The 26,374-nt window shown below is 44.7% G+C and overlaps 1 protein-coding gene across 8 annotated transcripts in view; it reads right to left on the bottom strand.

Annotated features, from left to right (window-relative positions):
- The window catches only part of CACNA1E (calcium voltage-gated channel subunit alpha1 E), a 301,767-nt gene that overhangs the window by 222,451 nt on the left and 52,942 nt on the right, over positions 1–26,374 (bottom strand). The gene's annotated exons all lie outside the window — the stretch shown is intronic.

Genomic DNA, 26,374 nt, shown 5'->3' with positions numbered 1-26,374 from the left:
AATTCCTAAGATATTGAAACTTTGGTCTCTCAACAGCTTCAGAAAGACTGAAAAACTACACACATTCATAATCCTGGGGAGAGTCCGAGACCTCTTCTCCAGACATCAAATGCTGATGAGTGCAGGTTAACCCTGGATGGAGGGTTGACTGAAGGGATCCTTAAAAGTAGAAGGAAAAGAAAAGTCTAAGTAATAAAACTCTGCTTTCTCATAGTGTGTTGAGGTAAGGAGCACCGCCCCCCCTTTTTTTGGGATGTCTGGGAAATACCTGGCTGAAAGAATCTGTTTGAGTTTATAAAACATTCTCAAATCAATGACTCTTTGAGACAAATCATGGCTCCATAAATGTTAGAAAAAAATATACTTGTCCATTGTTCCACTTTCCTAGTTCTGCCTACAATGCCTGAGACGCTGACTAGCATGACAGGCATATGCTCTCCATCTTCTAGGATGACAAGTATTAAAAAAAAATATACTCAGATAATTTCCCATACTTGCATAGAAGACAAACCTACAATTATGGTGCATGATGAAGAGGCAGCCACAAAGTCGTTCTAAAATATCAACTCTCTGTAGAGCACCCAAATGAACTAGAGCTATTTGTCAAGAAAACAAAGTGTTTTTTACTTTTCAGAGTCATTAAACCAAAATACATTCCAGTACTTCTGAGTCATATCACATCCAATACCACCTATTTGGAATACAATGAAGAACAAGCAATTTTAATGATTAAAAAGAATTGCGCTTATATCCAGGAACGCTTTGTTACCCAAATCTATTTGATAGAGTATGTAAGCACAAACAAAGTAAGTGGTTTTAATTGCACTTTCATTGTGAATAAATAAAATGCGGAGCTGTTAAAGGAATCAAGAGGTTGCTCCTCCAGCTGAAGAACTAAATAGCATGGGCGTTTTCTCAGAAAGGAGTTTAAAAGAGCGCCTTTATTTATAAGGAACAATGGAGTGTGTTCGTTAATAATGGAGTCTAGACGAAGGAACTGCTGCCCCTTGTACAAGTGCTGACACCCAGGGTCCAAATTTAACTCGACGGCATTGCTCTTTCGTTTCAGCTCTGAAGTTATTTTTACCTTGCCAGCTATGCAAATTAACTCATGGCCTCCGAGCATGAAAGAGAGCAGGCTGAGATTGGTTAATATTTTATGAAAAATGAAAATACTGTAAACCACCGTTCCTAGCACTGAGCTTCACATACTCTATAACTGACTCTGTGAAGACAGAGCCATGAAAAATTTCTGTGCTATTCTAGCATCAAAACCAGCAAGGCTAGAGATGACTTACAAAAGAATAAAGAGAAAGTTTAGTGATTATATGAAAAAGTTCCATAGCATTGTAGTCAAAGAAATTCAAATTAAAACAACATGAGAGCCTGTTCTGCCTATCAAATTACCACCACTAGAAAGACGGTAAATTGGTACAACCACTTTGAAAAATTCTTGAACAATGTGTATATAAAGACACTGAAGATGTTCACAATTTGATCTGGTGGTTTTAGGAAATTATTTTAAGTACAAGCTCCAAACTGAGGGCAAAGTTTTACATATAATATTGTTCATGGAAGCACTTTTTATGATAGTACAAAATTTCAAAATTACCCACAACTAAATAATAAGAAAACAAATAACCCAATTAAAAACATGGTCAAAAGAAGTGGATAGATGCTGCACTAAAGAGAGATGTGGATGGCAAATAAGCACATGAAAAGATGCACCATTATTTTTTTTTTACATCCTTATTGGAGTATAATTGCTTTACAATGGCGTGTTAGTCTCTGCTTTATAACAAAGTGAATCAGTTACACATAGACATATGTTCCCATATCTCTTCCCTCTTGCGTCTCCCTCCCTCCCATCCTCCCTATCCCACCCCTCCAGGCGGTCACAAAGCACCGAGCTGATCTCCCTGTGCACCATTATTAATCACTAGGGAAATGCTAATTAAAACAACAATAGTTATTACTACACCCGTACTAGAAGACTAAAATAGAAATGAAACAAAACAATAAAAAGCCTGACAATAGCAAACGCTGGTAAGACTGTGGAGCAACTGGAACTGTTGTATATTGCTAGTGGGACTACAAAACGGTACAACTCACAGGCTTTCACAAAAGCACTCTTCATGGCCCCATCCGGGAGGGCCACTGAACTGGGTGGGGATTTCCATTTTGGAAAACAGTTGGGCAGCTGCTTAGAGTTAAACATACACTTGCTATATAACCCAGCAGTGAATGGTTACTTATCACAGTTAGATTCATAATTGCCCCAAACTGGAAACATTACAAATGTCCCTCAAATGGTAAATAAACAAATTGTGATACAATCATACAATTGAACACTAGGCAGCAATAAAAAGGAATGAATTTTTGGCATATGTAACAACATGGATGAATCTCAAAAGCATTATGTTAAATGCAAGAAGCAAGAGTGAAAAGATGACGTAAGTGATTCCATTTATATGATATTCTGGAAAAGGTAAAACCGTAAGGACACAACAGAGCAGTAATTGCTAGGGGCTGAGGCCGGGGAGAGCGGACGGACAATAAACAGGCTTGAGGGAACTTTCAGAGTGAAAGAAATATTGTATATCTTGATTGTGGTGGTGGTTAGCTGACCACATACATCTGTCGAGACACACAGAATGCTATACCTAGAAAGGATGGCTTTCACTGTATGTAAATTATACCTCAGTAAACTTGACTTCAAAACGTATCAGACTCCTTAGTGGGTTTTTTTTTAATTGTGGTAAAACATACATAATATGAAATGTACCATCTTAACCATTTTTAAGTGTACAGTTCTGTGTCATTAAGTACATTTACATTGCTGTGCAAACATCACCACCATCCACCCTCAGAACTCTTTTCACCTCATAAAACTGAAACTGTACTCATTAAACACTAAGTCCCCATTCTCTCCTTCCCCCAGCCCCTGCTAACTACCACGCTATTTTCGGTTTCTACAAATTTGACTACTCCAGGTACCTCAAGTAGGTGGAATCACAATATTTGTCCTTTTGTGACCGGCTTACTTCACTCAGCATAATGTCTTCAAGATTCATCTGTGTTTTGCACATATCAGGATTTTCTTTCTTTTTAAAGCCGCATGATATTCCATTGTATGTCTGTATCACATTTTGTTTATCCACTCATCTGTCAACGGACACCTGGGCTGCTTCCACCCTTTGGCAATTGTAAATAATGCTGCTACAGACACTGGTGTACGAATACCTGTTCAAGTCCCTTCTCTCAACTATTTTGGGTGTACACCCAGAAGTGGAACTGCTGAGTTATATAGTGATCCTGTGTTTAATTTTTTGAGGAACCGCCATACCATTTTCCACAGGGAGTCTTTAGTGTTATAACAAGAGGGGAATGGTTGAGCAAAGTATAGTGCACTCAGTGAAATAGTATGCAGCCTTTAAAATGCTATTTCTATATTACTTTTAATAATATGGGAAAATTCATCATATAGTCTTAAAGGAAAAAACAGTGCAATTTTAAAGGAAAAATATTTTGTACAATATAAATTCAACAATGTGCAATGTGTAAGAGCAGAGAAAAGACTGGAAGGAAATATACCCAAATGGGGACCGTGATCATCGTTAGGTGGTGGGAACTACAGGTTACGTATATTTTCTTTATGCTGATCTGTACTTTGCAAAATTTTCTTTACTGAGAATGTATTCCTTCGATAATCAGAAAAACATAACTATAAAAAAAAAGGCAAGGTTGCTTGGAGTGTCTCCCCAACCTTCTGAAGCCAGCATCACAGAGAACAACTCACAGGCCTTCACAAAAGCACTCTTCATGGCCCCATCCAGGAGGGCCACGGAACTGGGTGGGGATTTTTACATTCATATCAAGACAGGTTTTGATTGATAAATCTGAAAATATGACTAAAATATAACACACGTAAAAAAACTCTCCAATAGTCATTGGATCCTTAACTTAAAACAATCCAACCCTTCTAGTACCAACACGGACTGGGCAGAGGTGACGTTGTTCCTCACGTCAAATCCTCATCGGAGGCCCTGTGTTCCGCATACTCGGGGGTCCTGCGCTATGAGTGCCCCTCTCCTGTTTCTTCCACTCCTTAATCTCTATCTGTTGACACAGCTCTTCCCTGGGTGCTCAAGGTGCCCTTCTTCACCTTACTTCGCTGTCCAGCTTCTGAAGCTGGTCAACATAGCCACTCTACCTCCTCAGCCCACTGCCCTCTGGCCTCTTCCCTCACCACTCTATGAGAGTCATTCTCATTAAAGGTCATCAATGGCCTCTACGCCCCCAAATCCAACATGTACTTGTTGGTATTCTTATTATAGCACTTGCTAAATCTGTAGGCTTTGGTGCTCTCTCTCTGAAATTCCTCCTTTTCCTTCTGAGTTACCTTTTTTCCTCTGGCCACCCTTCCTCCTCCACCCTCCTTGAAAAGCAGTGTTTCCCAAGGTTTCATACTTGCACCCTCCTCTCTTTTTTTTCAATTCAACACATTCTCCCTCAGTGGCCTCAGTGAAACCAGGCTTTTATCACTTAGATACTAATGACCCCACCCCCCCCACCCCCGATCCCATCTTTATCTGCAGGGCAGACCTCTCTCCTTGCATCTCCAGTCCCCAGTTGGGCACCTCCACTCTGCAGTCCAACCACCTGCTACAGGGCTTCAGGCGTGCATGCACCCTCCACAGTGCTTTCTCCACATGGCAGAGTGAACTTCCCTAAAGCGTAGATCACATCAACTTGCCTAAAATGCTGTAGCTTCTCCCCATGCTTACAACAACGACTTCCCACGAATCAGGTCCTGCATGATTTGGGCCCTGCCTCTCTCTCACCTCATGTCCCTCCAGTTTCTCCACCACCCTCTGTGATCCAGCCATACCAGTCTCCACTCTGTTTCTCGAACACTCCAGATTTATTTCTGTTTCAAGGGCTTTGCTGGTCCTTTGGTTTGGAACTCTCTTCATTCCACGTTTTCACATGGCTGCTTTCTTCTCATCATTCAGGTGTCACCTGAAATATCACCTCTTCTGTCTTTCTCTAGATATTGTCTTACAGTAATTCCTGTAGCTTTGTCTCCGTTAATCTCTCTATCCTCACTGCCAATGTCCTCATCATTTTTCACGTCACTACCTAGTGGTTTCTCTCTGTCTTGCTGCCCTCTTCTCCCACAATCCTATCTCCAGACCATTACTAGAACGATCTTTCTAAAATGCAAGCCTGATATGCAACTTCCCATTTTAAATGCTCCCATACCTCCATGTTGACTTTCAAATAACACCATGATCTAGCCCAGCCTGTTCCCACACCTCCCCCACCCCACCCTCCAATCACCTGAACTAATTACGGTTTCCTACAGGTGTCAGGCTCTCACATGTTAATGCCTCTGCATGTATCTTGCCTTGTCTGGGTATAACCTGCTCCTCCAAAACATTTCCCTCAAAAGTCTGTTCAGCGTGAACCTCCTTTAAGAAGTCTTCCCAAATCACCCTCTCCCATCTTCTATCTAGTAACTCATTCTTCTTATCTGTCTTCCCTACTAGACTGAGTTCTCTGAGGGCAAGGCCTGTGCCATAGTTCCAGTACAATATGGAATAAAGTATGTCTTCGTCTGTTTGGGCTGCTATGACATAATACCAGACTGGGTGGCTAAAACAACAGAAATGTATTTCTCACAGTTCTGGAGGCTGGGAAGTCCAAGATCAAGGTGGTGGCCTATTTGGTATCTGGTGAAACACGTTTCCTGATTCATAGACTACCACCATCTTTTTGCTGTGTCCCCACATGGAGGAAGGGGTTGGGGGAGTTTTCTGGGGCCTCTTCTTATTAGGACACTAATCCCATTAACCAATCACCTCCAAAGTCCCACTTCCAAATATCATCACCTTGGGGATTAGGTTTCAATATATGAATTTGGGGGGGACATGAACATTGCCTATGACAAGGTACCTGGCACACAGTAAGTAGTCAATAAGTGTATGTTGCAGGGAAGAGAACTAGATCAACCTCAAGTGGGAAACGATCTTGGAAAACATCAAGCCCAAACTCCAAGCCCCTATATAGTGTTCCTAGGCTAAGATCATTCCAGCCGCTGTTTGGACCCTCACAGGGATGAGAAGCAACGTTGTTCCAAGGCAGCCCACCCCTGACCTTGAGGCTATATAAAGGAAGCCCCTCTTAATGGAGCTGCAAGACTGTCCTTCAAGTGTTCAAAGTCCACACTCCTGGTCTTCTCCAGGCTTACATCCTTATTTCTTCTCTCACGTCCTGTAACTTTTCTTTAGGCCAAACCCTGGTTATTCTGGACAATTTTATGTGTAACCACTCCTTTTTGTCACTTGTTTGGGACCTTAAATTCTGGTTACAGAGGCCTGGATGGCCTTATCCCCTTCTCGGCAGCCATTTCACTCCCTTACGGTATCCTGAGTCCTTTCCCACAACCCACTGCTCAACCAGCTCCAAGCCGTCCTCCGCTGAGAGACGGGAGCCATGGATGGTTCTTGACCAGGGGGACAACGTGAGCAAAGCTAGGCTTTGGCGGGTCGTCCAGCAGTGGTTGAAAGAGTGGCCAGAGAGAGGAGGGACGCCTGGGCAGAGGAGCAAGGAGGCTGTGAACTTGGTGACAGTAAGTGGGGTGAAAAGGAAGTTCATTATCTCCATCTTCCCAGAACACTCGGCATGTTGACGGGATGCGTCTACCCCACGTGGTTGTCAGCAGAAGGACGATTAAAATGCGCAAAGCTGTCAAAAAGGATTGAGGCAGCCACCGTATGGCAAAGGGTGACCGCAGGAAGGTTCGATTTGCTGGTGTAACTTTCCAGAGGGGAAACGAAGGCTCTAGAGAAAAATCAGGAGGTGCTCCCGAGCCAAATACAGAGGCTTCCCACACATCCCTCTCTACTGACACCTGCTCTTTGCACCTCTCAACAACCTCATCACTAGAGGAGCCCACATGACTGTCAAAGGAAAGCCCTGCTGAAGGCCGACAGGCTGAGCCTTCTGGAGGCCAGGAGCCAGGGTCCCAGGGAGGAGAGCTGTGGGAATGCCGACCTCACGCTCCCCCTGAGCTGATCCCTGACACCCCCAGCCCTCGCCAGAGCCCCTGCTCCCAGAGCTGGGGGGCAGGGGGCGCCCCACAGCTCCCATCCTTACACCACGTGATGCCCCTCCCGCTCATCTCACTGTCTCCGACATATTTAAAAGAAAAGCCGTGGGGATGGGGAAGAGGGACTAAAGGTTCTGTGTGAACTGTGAGAAAGGCTGCGAACTAGCAAGTTATCTCTGGTTCTCCCTCCGAAGTCTCATTTTACACCTCTTGGTAGCAGCAGCCGCGGCAGCGATACTGCACGCATTCCGGTCTCCAGCCCAGTAATTAGGAACGTAGGCCCGTCAGAACTGGAAGCTTTAGCATCTTGTTTCCTCAATATGACCACCCGACTTCTGCCCACCAGCCCCACAATGTGGCCTGAGGCCATGCACCCTCCAAGAGAATCCGCAGGAAGTGGATTCGCACTTCAGGGTGACCCCTCTTTGGGGGAGAAGGTCCGGATACTATTATGGGAAGAAGTGCATTCAAAAGACCAGTGTCCGCAGGGCTTCTCTGGGGATGAGCTATCCAGGGGAGACAAACTGCTGACTCCACCCACACGCCGCCCCCCTCCACACCCCATCCCTTCCAGCAGTTTGGATCTGCTGTGATTACGGAGGAAGCCTGATTTTTTTGCCTTTTATATTCTTGCTTAGAGGTGACTATTATGGGGAAACGAGGAAGCAAGACTCTCTCCCAGAGATACCGACGATATCTGGACGATAATCGATGAGAATGCAACGTCTTGGGAATTTAGTGTTTAGTGCAAACCCTGCATGAAGGTACACCGCACCGCTTCCGCCCCAGAGGGACGAGGTGAGGGGTGTTGATGCCGCCCTGCAAGACATCCAGTAAGAAGATGCCCTGGGGCTTCCCTGGTGGCGCAGTGGTTGAGAGTCCGCCTGCCGATGCAGGGGACACAGGTTCGTGCCCCGGTCCGGGAAGATCCCACATGCCACGGAGCAGCTGGGTCCGTGAGCCATGGCCGCTGAGCCTGCGCGTCTGGAGCCTGTGCTCCGCAATGGGAGAGGCCACAACAGTGAGAGGCCCGCGTACCGCAAAAAAAAAAGAAGATGCCCTGGAACACTCTAGTATATCCACATTTGAAGCAGAAAATCCACGCTGCATCTTACTCCTGCAGTGCCCTTCACCCATGACAGCAGCTGGAGGCCCAAGCACTCCTACACCACTCCAAAACCATTTGCTCATCTCGGTCCATGTTTCCAACAATCTCAGAACATTTCCATTCTTTTGGACAGGATTTAAAGAGTAAAGATGGGTGGAGCTTTTCTGATGAACTCCTTTCTGGGACTCCTCATAACAAAGCTTAAGAAAGATTGCATGTCATGGCAGAAGCCACAGTTCCCATGAAAAAGATTTCTCCCTTCATTCCTTTGTTCATTACTTCCTGCATGAATGTACGCTGACATTTCATGTGTGCCAGGCAGCAGACAATGTGAGGAGCTAGGATGCAATGGCAAGCAAGATGGTCACGAGATCAGGGCTTACAATCTAATGGAGCACATCTTCCAAGAGCTAAGACCAGGGATAGAACACAGCAGCTCTGCTGAGGTCATGACACCACGTGAGCCCATTCTTCTGCGTCTTAGTTTTCCCAATGAGAAAACGAGGCTGCTGGCCATAGGGGAAAGAAGCTGGTTGCTCTCTGTATGCAGCCCACCTTCCCACAGTAACGCCAGAAGAAACTGCAGAGGTAACCAGATTATTCTGCTGACACGGGGAGGGTGGAAGAATAAAGAAAAAAAAATAAGAAAATCTATGCATATGGTCCCCTCCTTCTGGGATTAATGTGATTTGCTTCTTTGAGGACTTCTGCCGGTTAGGGACTCCTTGAGTCTGCAACCCAATTTCTTGTACCTCAAGCTAAAACAGTAAGGAAGATGGCTAGCGGGTACCTCTTTCTGGGTCTGGAGACTAATATTTGGCCATACCTCTGTGTGTCTTATAAATATATAAAATAAATAAAAAAGGGTAAGGCAAATTTTGTTAAGAGAAAAGTGAAACCCAGGTAGGAGATAATATAAGAGAGAATCCCTAACCATTTTAGATAATAACAATAGCTCAAATATGTCTGGAACTTTCAAGTTGGACAAGCATAAACATTCTCCCAACACGAGTATTTCAAAATCCCTAGAAATATTCTGCATAGGATTATTGTCCCCATTTTAAGGATGAGGAGACCAGAGCTCAAGAAGATTGAGTGATCTGCTGTTCGTCCCATAGATAAAAAGCTACAGTAGAACTGGACTTGAACCCAGTCTCCAGCTCCCACATTCAATGCTCGTTTAGACTCAGCACTGAAAGAACATCCAAACTGCTTGTGAGAAATTGGGGATAAAAACAGAGGCCTTGGGCTTCCCTGGTGGCGCAGTGGTTGGGGGTCCGCCTGCCGAGGCAGGGGGCGCGGGTTCGTGCCCCGGTCCGGGGCGGGGGGCTCCCGCGTGCCGCGGGGCAGCTGGGCCCGTGGGCCGTGGCCTCTGGGCCTGCGCGTCCGGAACCTGTGCTCCACGGAGGGAGGGGCCGCAGCGGTGGGAGGCTCGCGTACCGCAAAAAACAAAACAAAAACAGAGGCCTTAAAAACCTGAACAAATGTCTTGATTGCCAAAGAGAAGATTCTAGAATGGTAACAAGTAAGCTCATTGTCAACCCCGGAGGAATTTAGCAATACATTGGTAAATAGTTTGTGAGCAATGAGAAAGCAAGATGATCAAATAATGCACGGGAAAGCTTAGCTCAGTTCCTAGCAGAGGTGAGGAGGGCTCAGTAAATGTGAGGACTGTTCCTATCACTATCATCATTGTTTCTTATTACCAGGAATTAGCATGGGATTGCTTGGAACACACTGAACCAAGCTAACCTTGTTTCTTGTTTTTAAAGGGTTATTGGATGAATAAGTCAGGAAAATGCTTACAATTTGGTATCCCTGTGTTTCAGTAAGGCCTCTGACAAAACCTCTTATGCTATCAGAGCTGTGGACAATACCACTGGGTGAGTTGCTGACATTTGAAAAATCTTGCCCAAATTATACCGATCAGTGAATAAAATATGGAGTTCAAATTCTGACTTTGCTACTTAGAGCCTGTGAGACCTTAGGTGACTTACTTAACCTCTCTGTGGGGTGCCACAACCTCATCAGAAAATTATTATTATCATTAAATAACAGCAAGCAACTCAGAAGACCACAGAAGGTTGATGAGATGGATGGATAGACAGACAGATAGATAAGCAGCAAACATTAGCTGTTAATGTAATTATGTTATCAATTTCAACCTACACGGAGGTCTCTAGAGGTGTGCCACTGAGTTCTAGCATCATTATTTCTGTCCATTTCAACATATTCATCAACAGCTTAGCTGACAACAGCAAAAAAAAAAAGTAGAAAACTAGAGGACAATGACAGCTGTTCATATGTAAAAGATCTGAGGATGACAGTCAGCCAGTGGTGTGATGAGGGGATTAAAACGTAAGCCCCGATTGTGTTCACAGATGTGTGGTACCATCTGCAAGTTTGCTACATGGGTCAGACCAGTGGAGTACGATGTTCAGTTCTAGGTGTCATATTTTAAGAGCAACACTGGGAAACATGGGGGATGGGGTAGCACAAGGAGTCTTGTCTTGAAATGTCAGGTGAGAAGAAATTGAGAAAAGCACGAATGTTTTGTTTGGTAGCAAGTGGCTATCGCTTGGATGAAGACTTACACTGCTTTTCTTCTTGGTGTTACTTGAGCCAGTGGATCAAATTAGAAGGGGCCAGATTTTGCCAAGAAAGACAGAAAGACAGACAGAAAGGAACGGAGGGAGGGAGGGAGGGAGGATGGGGAGAGGGGTACCTAGGAACTAACAATGGAACGGTGGTGTGCCTTGCCCAGTAGTGAGCTCTTCATCACAGGGAGAGTCCAAGCAGGGGCTTGATGACCAGACATCAGGGATGCTGTTGAAGAGTTTGATGAACTAGATCATCTCAAAGGCCATTTTCAGTTCTCAGAGGCTATAAACGGCCCCCCTCTGCCCTGCTCAGAGCTCTGTTCCACACACCCCTTCCTCCATCAAAGTCACTGTGGAGCTCCTGATCCCATGAGCACCTGCTAAAATCTGGCCTGCGAGATGCATTTTCAATAGTGACGGATTCAGCTGGATGAACTTGGCTGGCCTGTCTGGAGACTTCGACACTGCGGCAAGTGACCCTCTGGAATCCCAAATGAATTGTGGAGAGCATCAGAGCCTGGGCTTCAAGCCCCCTACTCTGGGGACCTCAGCCACACAGGCCAAACGCTGCATCACTACCTCCCCTCAGCTGCCCACCATCACCATAGCAACCACAGGGGCTGACTACCTCTCAAGGCATTTCAATTCAGGCAGAGGGAGGCCCAGTTTTTCCTGCAGTTTCCCAAAGAGTGAGCCCTAAGGGGATGCAGGGAGGAGGAGTGGAGAGGGAGAGTTTCTCCTATCCTCCCCCAACAGGCTGCCCTGAGGCCACCTTGAGTCATAGCCTGTCATGCATAACTTGACCCTGGCATCCTCTCACGCTAACCAAGAAACAGGAGAGCAAGCCACGGGGGAATTTCATTATTTTTAAAAGTACAATCACGTAGCAACCTAAACATCCCATTCTTCCCCACCCCTCCAGAAGCCCAAAGAAATAAACAGTATTGAGGACTCCAGTGTTTGGCTCTGATACAGCATGAGGATGTAATAATAATAATACTTTCTATTTATATAGAAATAAAGCTTGCCTTCCAAGGACCTCAGAGAGTCTTAGTAAAATTAAGGCACTACTAACCCCTTGCACCTGGCCCCCTCTGCCTCTCAGTGCAAACTTCCCAAGGGTGACTTCTCTGCTCTTTCAAGAAAGCCTACACCCAGAATGGACTTTACGTATGGAATCTAAGACATGAAACAATAACAATTCATTCCAGAGGGGCAGGGCCCCTGTATATTACTGCCTCCTGCAAAGAAAACTGCACTTATCTCTAGCAAGGAAGCAGAAAAAGCTCAGGGTTTCTCAAGCAAATGCCAGCAGTGATTTCCCTCCTCACATTTCACCCTGTTAACCATGTGCTTCTTCTGTAAACTCCTCCCTGCTAATGGTCTCTGCTAATCTTGTCTCCCACTCTGTGCCTGCTGCCTCTCAGCCTCCCCTCCGGATTGCCCTTGTTTTCTGCACATGTTTAATGCAGGGTCCTGTGGAGTCCATTCTCAGCCTCTTCTCTCTCTGCTGCTCTCCTGGGACAACCTGATCCATGTCTATGGTTGCATATGGCAACCACACACCGATGAACCACAGATGTCCACACAGACCCTTGAACTGACCTCCAGCCTTTTGACCAGGGTGCCATACCCAGTGGTCCAAAAGGCATACCCAGCCCAACAGAGACAGAATCATCCTTTCCCCCACTCCTGGGTGCTCCTCATCTAGTGTGTTACCCTCTCTCTCAGGGAAGGAGTCCACCCCCCACCTCGCCAAACCTGGGACTCATCTTTGATTCTTCCCTCTCCCTCATACTCCCAATTGAAGGATCCCTAAATTAAGAGTCTCACGCTCTACCGACTGAGCTAGCCGGGCGACTGTGCAGGATCCCTAAATTATATCTGTCCCCTCTTCTCTGGTCTCACTGACACAGTCCAGATTCATACCACCATTTTTTTCTAGACAGTAACATGCGTAAAGGAGAGCCTCCTAACTGGTCCTCTGGGCTCGAGTCTTAGTTCTTCCTCCCTAACCAGCATCACCCACTCACGTGTACCACCGGCAAGAATCTAAGCCTTGGTGAGTTGGAAGGTTTGTCTGTCCAGGAATTCTTTCTCTCTTGCTTTAACCCTTTAATGATCCTCTGTTGTCTTCATAATAAAATCCAAATGTGTTATCACGGAACACAAGACCCTAAGGTTTCCACCTGCCTATTGGTCTACCTCTGGAACCACCATGCTTGACGGTCCAGCCCCTGCACACTCCAGGCATGCCATTCTCCAAATACAGCAGGCTTGCTCTCGCCTCCATGCCTTTGCTTGTATTCTCTCTGTATGGCTTTCTTCCCCAGCCCCACCGTGCAGCTGAGGAGCCCCTTCTGAACGTCTCCATTCAAGCAGCAGCTCCTCTGTGTGGCCTCTTTCCCTGACACTTCCAAAAAGAGCTAGATGCTTCCTCTTTCATGCTCCCTGAGCACCTTGTACTTACCCATCTTACAGCCTCACCACCCTATGGTAATGGTTGGAGTCCAGGTCTAATTTCCCAAGATACTTGGACTCCTGCAGGAAGAGGCCGTGTCTTCCCCTGAACTCATCACAGCGCTCGCCATTTACTAAACACTTAAAAACACCTGTTAGGAAGCTACTCTGGTTTCCAGAGCTCCACACTCTGCTGCCACGCTCCTCTGATGGGATTCTAGACAGTCTGCATCCCTTATACAGTATACAGGAAACAGTATATACCTTGAAGAGTATGCACCTTGAATTAACACATCATTTACATGGAGAGTGAAGTCAAAAGAACACACATACTATTACTGCCTTTCCTTTGGACCCAGTATTTCTACAATACTGATGCAAATTAAGATGACATTAGTTAAATCAGAAAACATCAGTCTTTCTCATATGCATTGCTGGAAAGCCATAGCTCTGCTATCTGGTTCTTAAGTTATTCAATTATGAAATCCTAATTCAGGACTTTACAATTCTCCCTTTCTATTTCATTCATGTAGGACTTTGGATCTCCTTAATTAGGGATTTGGGGAAATCTAATCATTATTATCTACTCCGTTCCCCCACCAGAAGATACGCGTCCTGCCCCATGGGGCTCCACTCATCAACAGCTCCTTCTGCCAATGCCCCTTGCTCCAACAAGTATGATGGGAACCCAAGGGTAATTCCTCCTCTTCCCTCCTCCCCCTTTGCAAAGATTCACTCCCTAGAAGTTTCCAGAAAGCTCTACAGTTGCGGCAATATCATTAAAAGGGAAAGAGATGAATCTGGAAGCAGCCTGGTGGGGAGCTGTTTATCTACACGTCCCCAGCCCTGATTCTTGTGGCATGATTCTGCCTTCTCTCATTCTCTTACTTGTTCCTCTTTCCAGAGGAGGGAAGTATCCTGAATCAGAAGCAAATACCAGGGTATATGCCCAGTAGTGGGATTGTTGGGTCATATGGTAGTTCTATTTGTAGTTTTTTAAGGAACCTCCATACTGTTCTCCATAGTGGCTGTGCCAATTCACATTCCCACCAGCAGTGCAAGAGTGTTCCCTTTTCCCCACACCCTCTCCAACATTTATTGTTTCTAGATTTTTTGATGATGGCCATTCTGACCAGTGTGAGATGATATCTCACTGTAGTTTTGATTTGCATTTCTCTAATGATTAATGATGTTGAGCATTGTTTCATGTGTTTGTTGGCAATCTGTATATCTTCTTCGGAGAAATGTCTATTTAGGTCTTCTGCGCATTTTTGGATTGGGTTGTTTGTTCTTTTGATATTAAGCTGCATGAGCTGCTTGTAAATTTTGGAGATTAATCCTTTGTCAGTTGCTTCATTTGCAAATATTTTCTCCCATTCTCAGGGTTGTCTTTTGGTCTTGTTTATGGTTTCCTTTGCTGTGCAAAAGCTTTGAAGTTTCATTAGGTCCCATTTGTTTATTTTTGTTTTTATTTCCATTTCTCTAGGAGGTGGGTCAAAAAGGATCTTGCTGTGATTTATGTCATAGAGTGTTCTGCCTATGTTTTCCTCTAAGAGTTTGATAATTTCTGGCCTTACATTTAGGTCTTTAATCCATTTTGAGCTTATTTTTGTGTATGGTGTAAGGGAGTGTTCTAATCTCATACTTTTACACGTACCTGTCCAGTTTTCCCAGCACCACTTATTGAAGAGGCTGTCTTTTCTCCATTGTATATTCTTGCCTCCTTTATCAAAGATAAGGTGACCATATGTGTGTGGGTTTATCTCTGGACTTTCTATCCTGTTCCATTGATCTATATTTCTGTTTTTGTGCCAGTACCATACTGTCTTGATGACTGTAGCTTTGTAGTATAGTCTGAAGTCAGGGAGCCTGATTCCTCCAGCTCCATTTTTCGTTCTCAAGATTGCTTTGGCTATTCGGGGTCTTTTGTGTTTCCATACAAATTGTGAAATTTTTTTTTCTAGTTCTGTGAAAAATGCCAGTGGTAGTTTGATAGGGATTGCACTGAATCTGTAGATTGCTTTGGGTAGTAGGGTCATTTTCACAATGTTGATTCTTCCAATCTAAGAACATGGTATATCTCTCCATCTACTTGTATCATCTTTAATTTCTTTCATCAGTGTACCCTGAGAAAACCATAATTCAAAAAGAGTCATGTACCAAAATGTTCATTGCAGCTCTATTTACAATAGTCAGGACATGGAAGCAACCTAAGTGTCCATCATCAGATGAATGGATAAAGAAGATGTGGCACATATATACAATGGAATATTACTCAGCCATAAAAAGAAATGAAATTGAGTTATTTGTAGTGAGGTGGATGGACCTAGAGTCTGTCATACAGAGTGAAGTAAGTCAGAAAGAGAAAAACAAATACCATATGCTAACACATATATATGGAATCTAAGAAAAAAAAGGTCATGAAGAACGTAGGGGTAAGATGGGAATAAAGACACAGACCTACTAGAGAATGGATTTGAGGATATGGGGAGGGGGAAGGGTAAGCTGAGACAGAGTGAGAGAGTGGCATGGACATATATACACTACCAAACGTAAAATAGATAGCTAGTGGGAATCAGCCGCATAGAACAGGGAGATCAGCTCGGTGCTTTGTGACCACCTAGAGGGGTGGGATAGGGAGGGTGGGAGGGAGGGAGACGCAAGAGGGAAGAGATATGGGAACATATGTATATGTATAACTGATTTACTTTGTTATAAAGCAGAAACTAACACACCATTGTAAAGCAATCATACTCCAATAAAGATGTTAAAAAAAAAATTTTTAAACCAAAAAAAAGAAGCAAATACCACTCGCCCCTGTCTTTACTCCTTCTTCCTCCCCTTCTCTCCAGCCCTTCCGTGATCACCTGCAAGTCTATTCTAATCCATTCACTTCTATTCCTCTCTTAATGCCCTCAAAGCATAAAACAACCCAGTTGTGTGACATTTCTGCTAACAACCTAACAGGGCTGTGGTATTAGGGAAACCGATACCTGAGAGCCAGGACAGGGGCCCAAAAGGCCGAGCTCTCTCCTCCCCCTGCCCTGGGACTTTGGGCTGGCTTCCCTTCTTTGGACCTCCATTTCTTTATCTGTAAAATGAGGTTAGACCTTCTAGCCCTCAGGGTTGGAATTCTCTTTCTTCCTGGCTTTCCCTTTCTGTTTCCCCCAGACATACCTTTCCTTCCCAGACCACTGCAGTTTGGGTGCTTGGAAAATGCTGCCTGTGCCCTGTTACCAGGAATTTGCTTTATTCTCTGTGCCACAGAGTAAACAATAAAAATGTCATCTCTTCATTATCTGGGCTGACGGAGGGAGGAAGAGACTTAGCCAAGAAACCATGATGGATAAAACCAAAGTAACTTATTGTGTATTTGACTTTGAGAGGAGGTTCGAGACACACTCACAGACATACAACTACCTCTGCCCATCTGGAAACCAGCCCAAACCCTCCCAGCCTGGCCTGCATCCCAGCCTGGGGTTTGGCCGCATTGGTGGGAAGAGGCTCTGAGCTGTGCAGAAAGACCTCATGTGGATAAGATGGTGCTAATTGTGTCATTATTCATAATATTCAATTCAACAGCCATGTATGGGGCACAACTTCTTAATGTCTTGGGACACTCAGAATCCAGGAGAAGGCAGGACTTTGTTCATGATTATCCACGTTTTGAGCCACAATCAAGGTACTGATCAAGTGCTATGAGAACAGAGGGGAGGGGGCTACCTGATTCTAACCAGGTGGTTCTGGGAAGCCTCAGGAGAAGAGTTCAGGCAAAGCCAACACTAGTATGGCGGGGCGGGTCCCCCTCACCAGCTCCAACATGAGCCTTGCCTGGAATTGCCTTGAAATCCAGTGAATCCCCAAATAAAGAGTGAGTTCCATTCCATGCCTGGAACTGTGTGAGATGCTCCAGGCTACAAAAGATATTTAAGACAGTTTTGACTACCAGGCATAAAGTAATAAGTGAACAACGCAGTGTTATATTCTGATATAATAAAGGGCTCAATGTGTGGAACTGACAACACAAATGAGATGAAACTGTAATAAAGTGCTAATTGCATGGAGAAGGCAGTGAATAAGAAATCCTCCACAAACATTGTTATTTACTTCCACTGCATCTCCCTGGCTGGTGATGGCAACACCCCAGCTAGCTGTGGGTAAGAACACTTCCTCTACATCTGTAGGCGGCACGTTACGATGGGAGCGCAGGACCAGGAACGGGAGGCCTGGCCCTGGAATCGCCTGGTATGTATCACAGGCAGGTTATTTCCCCTCTCAAGGCCTCAGAAGAGAAGCAAGACTCGAGGCTCTTGAAGATCCCTTCCAATTCGCATGAAGTGTGACAGAGGAACCAGCTGATGTCCAGGCTACAAAAGGACTTAAGGGCATGGGGAGGGGGAAGGGTAAGCTGTGACAAAGTGAGAGAGTGGCATGGACATATATACACTACCAAATGTAAAATAGATAGCTAGTGGGAAGCAGCTGCATCGCACAGGGAGATCAGCTTGGTGCTTTGTGACCACCTAGAGGGGTGGGATAGGGAGGGTGGGAGGGAGACTCAAGAGGGAAGGGATATGGGGATATATGTATACATATAGCTGATTCATTTTGTTATACAGCAGAAACTAACACACCATTGTAAAGACGTTAAAAAAAAAAAAGAAGACACACGCACCCCAACGTTCATTGCGCACTATTTACAATACCCAGGTCGTGGAAGCAACCTAAATGCCCATCGACAGACAAATGGATAAAGAAGATGTGGTACACATACACAATGGAATATTACTCCGCCATAAAAAGGAACAAAATTGGGTCATTTGTAGAGATGTGGATGGATCTAGAGACTGTCACACAGAGTGAAGTAAGTTCGAAAGAGAAAAACAAATATCATATATTAATGCATATATGTGGAATCTAAAAAAATGGTACAGACGAACTGGTTTGCAAGGCAGAAATAGAGACGCAGATGTAGAGAACAAACGTATGGACACCAAGGGTGGGGCGGTGGTGGTGTGATGAATTGGGAGATTGGGATTGACATGTATACAGTAGTATGTATAGAATAGATAACTAATAAGAACCTGCTATATAAAAAATAAATAAATAAAATTAAATTTTACAAAAAAAGGAAAAAAGAAAAGAGAGGGCCCAGCCCCAGCAGGGGCTGATGTGGGGAGACCAAGGGTAGCAGGAAATTGGGAGGGAAGGAAGGAGGGCTGTTGCAACAACTCTAAAATGATAAATCAGCCATCTTCCAAATGCCCTAAGCTGTTCTCAGCACCTCCGTGCGGTAGGCGGAGAGCAGCTCTACCTGCTTTCAGAAAAGAGGGCAGAGGATTGGGGAAAGAGGAAGCTGGCAAGTGCCCAGGTCTCTGAGTTCTCAGGCCAGCATGCTGTGTCAGGCCTCCCTCCTCCTCGGGGATGGCACACGCTGGCAGGCTTCTCAACTGGCCTGAGACTGCTTTAAAACTTGATGACTTGGCATTCATCCCCTTTGAAACCAAGCTCTGCCTCTGCTGGATGTGGACTCTCCATTTACCAAAGTGACAAAGGCCAGCTGGCTGCTTCCCATCACCTGTACCCCTCACTCAAAGCCTCAGCTTCCCTCTCCACGAGGCTGGCCAGCCCAGCTCTCCTGCAGCCCCAGACAGAGCCCCACGGCCCAGCAGGTGGCCACCCTGGAGTCTATTTGGTGACCTCCTCTGCACCTCCATGCCCAGCCATGTAAAGGGGACCAAGGAAAGAATACGCCTGAGGAAAACAGCAAAGAAAGAAACTGGATCGGGGCGGGGCAGGGGGGAGCTGAGGTAGCCTTTGACCAAGAAACAAAAATTCCTCCCTCCTAGAGATAGGGGGTAAAGGCAGGGGTCTTAAAACCTAGGAGGGAAAAGAAAAAAAAAAGTGACAACTATTATGATCCAAACATGGCAACCTCCCCAAACTCTCAGAACAGATGTCTCCTGGGACCAGGGAGGCAGGCTGTGGTTTCCTCATTCCTCCTCTCTTTCCTGTTCTGTCAGTAGAAATTCTATCCTGGGGCTTCTAGAGTTTCTGCGTCCTGCCCTGATGGATTCTGTGTGGAGCCAGGAGTGGTCACCAGGGGACCCTCCGGGCAGAGGGCCTGTGGGGGGAGATGGGCAGGGCCAGGCCCACCAGGGGACTTCCAAGCTGAGGGCTGCCATCACCTATAGCCCCACGGGAAACACGAAGCCCGATCTAAACTTCCAAAGGTGATAAAGTCCTTTGATATATTTCTTATTATGAGATAGTTCAGGTACTCAGGACATAAGGCTATGTACATAGTGATACACGGTCCCATCTTTAACAGGGGTTACCATTTTCTGCTATTTGCTTCAAATCGTTTTTTTAAAACAGATGAACATTTCAGACACAGCTGAGGCTCCACCCCAACCTGTTTTCTCCCCCACCTCCCTAGAGTAACTGCTGTCTGGAGTTGCTCACGTCAGTTGCATACAGATTTATGTACTTTCCCAATACAGTTTAGGTGTTTTTCTAGCTCAGATGTTTTCAACAGTGTCTAGGAACCACCTGCACCAGGGTTATCTGGGTGCTTCCTCAACGGGCAGATTCTTGATCCTCTCAGGGTTAAGGCCAAAGTTCTGCTTTTTAAACAAGAGCCCCAGGTGATCTGAATGCACATCAAAGCTTTGAGAGCCACTGTTCTGGCTTAGAACGTTAAGCTTTTTAAAGTGCAAAACAAACAACCACCACCAAAACCAACCAACCAACCAACCAACCAATCCCGGGAAGGGTAAGGCATGAAATTGCTGTCTCTTACTGCCCCATCTGAGTGACAGATCTGAGGCAGGTTTTATACTTTCTCCAAACTGTCTGAGGTCACCCTGCTGCTTCACCATCACTGCCTCAGCTCACTCAGAGCCACAATGAAACAACAGTAACATTTATTATCTCCTTGGGGAAGGAGGAAGAGAAGAGAGCTAAAGTGCCATCCTTACCTAAATGTCCTTTGTATCAGCCCACCACTGCCTCCAAGCCTCTGGCACCTTACAGATTATAACAGAGTTAACAGCATATGCCACAACTGGATATCTGTATTTTTGTTGTTATGCTAATTTAGAAGCTATACATATTCCTTTTTACAGCTGCTTTGAGTTATAATTTACAACCACAAAACTCACCCATTGAAAGTGTACAATTCAGTGGTTTTTAGTGTAGTCACAGAGTTGTCTGACCATCTGCACTGTCTAATTCCAGGATATTTTCCTCACTGCAAAAAGACGCATCAGCAGCCTCTCCGCCACACCCTGCCCTCCAGCCTTGGGTAACCACTATTCTACTTCCTGTTTCCATGGATTTGCCTGTTCTGAACTTTTCGTCTAAATGGAATCATACAATGTATGGCCTTTGTGTAAAGGACTTCTTATACTTAGCATAATGTTGTCAAGGGTCACCCATGTTGTAGCATGAATCAAAACATCCTTTTCGTAGGTGAATAGTATTCCATTGTATAGTAGATCACATTTTGTTCAGCCATTCATCAGCTCTTGGGCACTTGGGTGACTACCATTTTTGACTATCATGAATAATGTACAGTTTTTTTGGTATGAGCACATGTCTTCACTTCTCTTAAGAATATAGCTAGGAGTGAAACAGCTAGGTCATGTGGTAACTTTATTTTGAGGAACTGACACATTGTTTTCCAACGTGGCTGTACCATTTTACATTCCCACCAGCAAATGTTTAAGGGTGTCAATTTCTCCATATTCCTGCCCAACACTTGTTACTGTCTTTTGACCACTTCCATACTTTCTTTTTTTTTTTTTTCATTACGCGGGCATCTCACTGTTGTGGCCTCTCCCATTGTGGAGCACAGGCTCCGGACACGCAGGCCCAGCCATTCCGCGGCACGTGGGATCCTCCCGGACCAGGGCACGAACCCACATCCCCTGCATCGGCAGGCGGACTCTCAACCACTGCACCACCAGGGAAGCCCTTCCATACTCTTTCTTTAAAGCTTTTAGCAAGGAGCCTGGAATCCACTGTTTACAGTGATTCTCAAAAGGTGGTCTCTTCCCTCCCCTGCACACACTCACATACCAGCAGTATCACCATCACCAGAGATCTTATTAGAAATGCTAATTCTCAGGCCCTGCCCCAGGTCACCTGAATCAGAGATTCTAAAAGTGGGGCTCAGCAATCTATGTTTTAACAAGCTCTCCAAGTGCCTCTAAGCTCTCTTAAGTGGAGGCTTAAGTCTAAGAATCAATGCTATAGAATAACGTTTCTTACAGGGTGTTCCATAGCATTTTACCAAGTGATGTTCGATAAAGAAATTTCTTGTCAATATAAGTTTGCAAACACTGGGCCAAACAAAAAATTCTTTACTCAGAACTTTTCAGACCCTTTAACATGTTTATGAGCACTGTGAATCTACAAAAGGAGATCCAGTGTACAGCATTTCCCAAACTTATATGAGCATCAAACCCCTTTTACATGGAGCATCTTACAGGACTAGTGTTCCACAGAAGTTACTTTGGCAAACATTCTTTTTTAAGTATCCTGTGCCACCATTTTCTTTATCAAATCAAAATCTGTTAACAGTATCCTTTAAACTAGTTCTTTACAAAGTCTTTTGCTTCTGTTGTCTCCCACTGCACAGCAAAACGGAGTGGCTTATGACAACAATCATGTGTTATCTCACACAGCAGTCAGGAATCTGAGAGTGACTGAGGTGCCTGGTCCTGGAGCAGGATCTCTCAGGGTCCTGTAGTCAAGATGTCAGCAAGGGCTGCACTTATCTGAGGCTTGACTATTCTGGGTTTCCAAGATGGCTCACTCACCTGGCTTTGGCAGGAGTTCCTCACCACGTGACCTTCCACAGGGCTCATTGAGAGTCCTCATAATATGGCAGCTGGCTTTCCCCAGAGCAAGTCATCCAAGACAGCAAGGCAGAGTGGCAATGCCTTTTATGACTGAGCCTCAAAAGTTATACTCTCCCTTCTGCCATGTTCTCTTGGTCACGAAGACCAACACCGACACAATCTGGGAGACGACTATGCAAGGACGTGAAAACCACGAGTTGAGGATCGCTCTGCCAGTAAGTGACTGGGCTGCGATGGACCCCAGGCAGTCTGGTTCCAGAGTCCAGGATGCTGTGTCCTGCTGCCTCTGTGTTGGTCTTACTAAACACGCTCTCTGTTCTCTGATATTCCTTTAAGAATGGGTAACTCAAAAAGACCAGCCTTTGCAGGTCAGAACTCAGCGTGGGTTCCTCTGCTTGGTGTTATCGTGTCCATACGCTTTTGCAGCTGCTGTTAAGCACTGCAGTTGCCCAGAAACTGAGCTTTTCAGAACACAGGACTGGAACTGTTCATTAGCTAATTAGGCTGTTCTTAACTAATCTGGGATATGAGCATCAATTTACTTCTGTTTATGCTCGCAACAATCCTGTTACTACTAAACTAGAAATCGTGCCCCTTTCCCTTTTTTTTCCCCTTCATTGTCCACCTGACTAATTGGGAGATTCATAACTCCTACAACCTCTAGCTTCTAAAATCCTATTCTTAGAATCCCTCCATCTTTTTTTAGGTGTATCTTTTTTTAGGTGGTTTTTTTTTTTTTTTTTTTTTTTTTTGCGGTACACGGGCCTCTCACTGTTGTGGCCTCTCCCGCCGCGGAGCACAGGCTCCGGACGTGCAGGCTCAGCAGCCATGGCTCACGGGCCCAGCCGCTCTGCGGCATGTGGGATCTTCCCGGACCGGGGCACGAACCCGTGTCCCCTGCATCAGCAGGCGGCCTCTCAACCACTGTGCCACCAGGGAAGCCCTTTTAGGTGTATCTTTAACTGCTATTATCATGGCAATGGAATGTTGAGTATAAAGCCTCAGCTCCTTTCAAAATGAAATGTTAATATTTTTGACTAAAACCATGTTAAATCTTAGGACCCCTAGGACCTTAAAAACATTCTTGAAATATTTGCCTGCCTTCCTAAAATCTCCCCCTTTTCATATCTGCCATTCATTCATCAGCTTGTTCAATATTCATCAAATATTGCTGAATGACTTCTAAGTGCTATGCACATAAGGAATAAAAACAATCCTATGGGCTTCCCTGGTGGCGCAGTGGTTGAGAGTCCGCCTGCCGATGCAGGGGACGCGGGTTTGTGCCCCGGTCCGGGACGATTCCACATGCCGCGGAGCGGCTGGGCCCGTAAGCCATGGCCACCGAGCCTGCGCATCCGGAGCCTGTGCTCCGCAACGGGAGAGGCCACAACAGTGAGAAGCCCGCGTACCGCAAAAAACAAAACAACAACAACAACAAAAAAAATCCTATATAAAATCATATAACATACTGTGTGCCATAGAGTATGGAGACCATGGTGGTGAACATAGGAGAAATCAGATGAGGCGACAGGAAATTCCTGCTGATGAAGCACCCAGTCAAAGACCTCTGATGTTTATTGTGTGTATGTGCACAGTTATGATCAACCCCACAAGGTATGTAGGAAACGTGTTTACATTAAGGTGGGTTTTGTGAAGATCCTCCATTTCCCTCGTCATAAACAGGCTCTAACTATGCATTGTGTCACCAGCGCATCATAACCACACAGCAGGTATTCACTGAGTATCTGTTGGTGGTTGTGATAAGGAGGATGGAGGCCAACCAGGGACTAAACAGAGAACACTTTAAGTTATTGTAAGACTGGGGACCTGAAATCAGAAATCTTGGTTTCTAATTTCGCCTCTGTCCTATTTGAACTTAAGACCCCTGGTCAAATAACACAGCTTCACCGTACACCACTTCTTACATACGGCAGCTGAGAGCAAAGTCTAGACTCTCCGTCAGTCTTCTATAGAGAAAAGGTAAGTTCTAACGGGAGTTTTATCCATTAAGTAATGTAATGGTTTTATATCTAATATTCAGAGGTTACTGACCTGAGGAAGGATTTCTATTAACTAAGAAGAAAGCTTAACATTTTTTTCAGGTTGCTTTTATTCAGCTCGAGGAAAGATTCAGTGGGACTCAGACATCGTAGGACACATGCAGTTGAGCGGCTCATGCAGAATTAGTACTGTTAAAGGACCACTGGAGAAAGAGAAGGAGATGGGGAATGATATATTCTTCCTCCCATGAAGGTTACCCTTGGACAAAGATTGGATCAACTCAGCATTTCTTCATCTGGCCTTAAGAGCATCCTTGAAACATTTGCCTGCCTTCTTAAATTCTTCCCCCTTTCCCATCTGCCATTCAGGAATTCACTCATTAGCTTGTTCCATCATTCATCTGTTTTTCAGCAATATTTGCTGAATGACTACTAAGTGCCAGGGACACAAGGAGTTCAGATAAGCATAAGATATATCCCACTAGATGGGCTGCTTGCCTGCCCTCAAACCCTCAGCAAGCAACCCATCTAGTGGAAGAGACACTAATGTCAATCGTGGGAGTTAAGTTCCAAGTGAGCCTAGCCAGGAAGGAAGGGAAGAATGGAGGGAAATGAGGAATTAGCCAAAGGCATGGCAAGCATGGTATAACAACAGGCGAAAGAGCATGATCAAAAGGAAGGAGGCATGAAATGCATAAAGCTCAAGGAACTGTAAGTAGTCCAGTATAATTGGAGGGCAGGCTGCCTATGGTCAGGTCAGGAAGGATCTTAATGGCTCTTCTACTCTGCTACTCTGCAAACGACTAAAGAAGGGCTTTAAGCAAAGAGCTGCATAATCATATTGCATTTTGAAAATCTATGGTGATCCTCTTCTGCAAGATCTTTTTTCAAAATTCAGCAGAAGTCTTTTCAGATTAACATCATACCGTTAACCAGATTTCATTTTGTAGATTCTTAGGGGTTTGCAATTCAGTTTGCTTTATATTGGGTGATATCCTCCGCTTTCCTGACTGAACACCCTTCCCCACATTCTCTATGGCAGCCCCTTATCCATCTTCAACAACAACCAAAAACAAACATCATCTCTCCTGTGATTTTTTTTCTTCCCCCAAACACAGTCAACTTCTCTTTCCTCCATGCTCCTAGAATACCTTCTATAGAGCATGACTGCACTGATGCATTCCAGTTACTCCTAAAAAGTCTCTCTCTTCCTAGCCTCTGGGTCCCATGAAGGCAGAAACTTGCATTTAATTTACATATACTACAAGCTCATTTTCTCATCAGTACTTGATCGAACACTTGCTCTGTGCCGAACACTGTGCTGGACACTGGTTTTTAATACAGTACTACTGAATGAAGGAAAATTTTCTCGTGCAGTATATGTAAATGTGTTTGTGATGTATATGTATATGGAAATTAAAAACTGATTTCTTTAAAGCAAAAGTTAATGTCTTCTTCAGTACTCTGAACATGAGAAATTACAAACAACTGATTTTCTTTAAAACTTATTAACTAAGTTACATATTTGTGATCACACTCTATGACAAAGAAGAAAATGTTGAAATGGTCTCGAGCACCAATACCTGGAAATCTAAAATGTTGAGCTGGTAGGGTGGGAACCAAGTTTCTGGGAACCAACATCCAGAAACGCACATTTTTTTAACTACAAAAGAAAGCACCAGGATAGAGGTTTCTATCCAAAGATTGCTACACGACCTTCTGCAGACCAAGTGGAATATAACTTTTTGCTGTCTTTTCATTCATTCACCATGTATTTTTTTGTGCCTGTTATCAGCCAGCTCTGTTGTTAACTCTGAGAAAAATGATAGTTGCCATTTTTTAATGAATTTAACACATTTCAACTACCATGTTAAGTGCTTTACGTGTATTAATTCAATAATCCTCACACTAACCCTATTATTTGGGTAAATTGGCCACTTATTTGGGTAAATTACTTAACCTCTCTGTGCCTCAGTTTCTTCATCTATGAAATGGCAATAGTAATATATATCGTAGGGTTGTTGAGGAATTAGATGAGTTTACACATGTAAAGTGTGAACTTAGAATAATGTCTGACATATACTATACTTTCAAATATTAACTAAGTGTCACCACCATCACCACCTGGTTGTGAACATGAGAAAACTGAGGATCGGTGAGATTAGAATAAGTTGTCCCAGCTTCTCTCTCTCAGACAGGCAGACAGTGCACACACTGTGGCCTCT

Source organism: Pseudorca crassidens, chromosome 2, assembly GCF_039906515.1.
Source record: "Pseudorca crassidens isolate mPseCra1 chromosome 2, mPseCra1.hap1, whole genome shotgun sequence".
NCBI classification, from domain to species: domain Eukaryota; kingdom Metazoa; phylum Chordata; class Mammalia; order Artiodactyla; family Delphinidae; genus Pseudorca; species Pseudorca crassidens.
The sequence above is the reverse complement of the archived record's forward strand: the minus strand, read 5'-3'. Positions and strand labels throughout refer to the sequence as shown.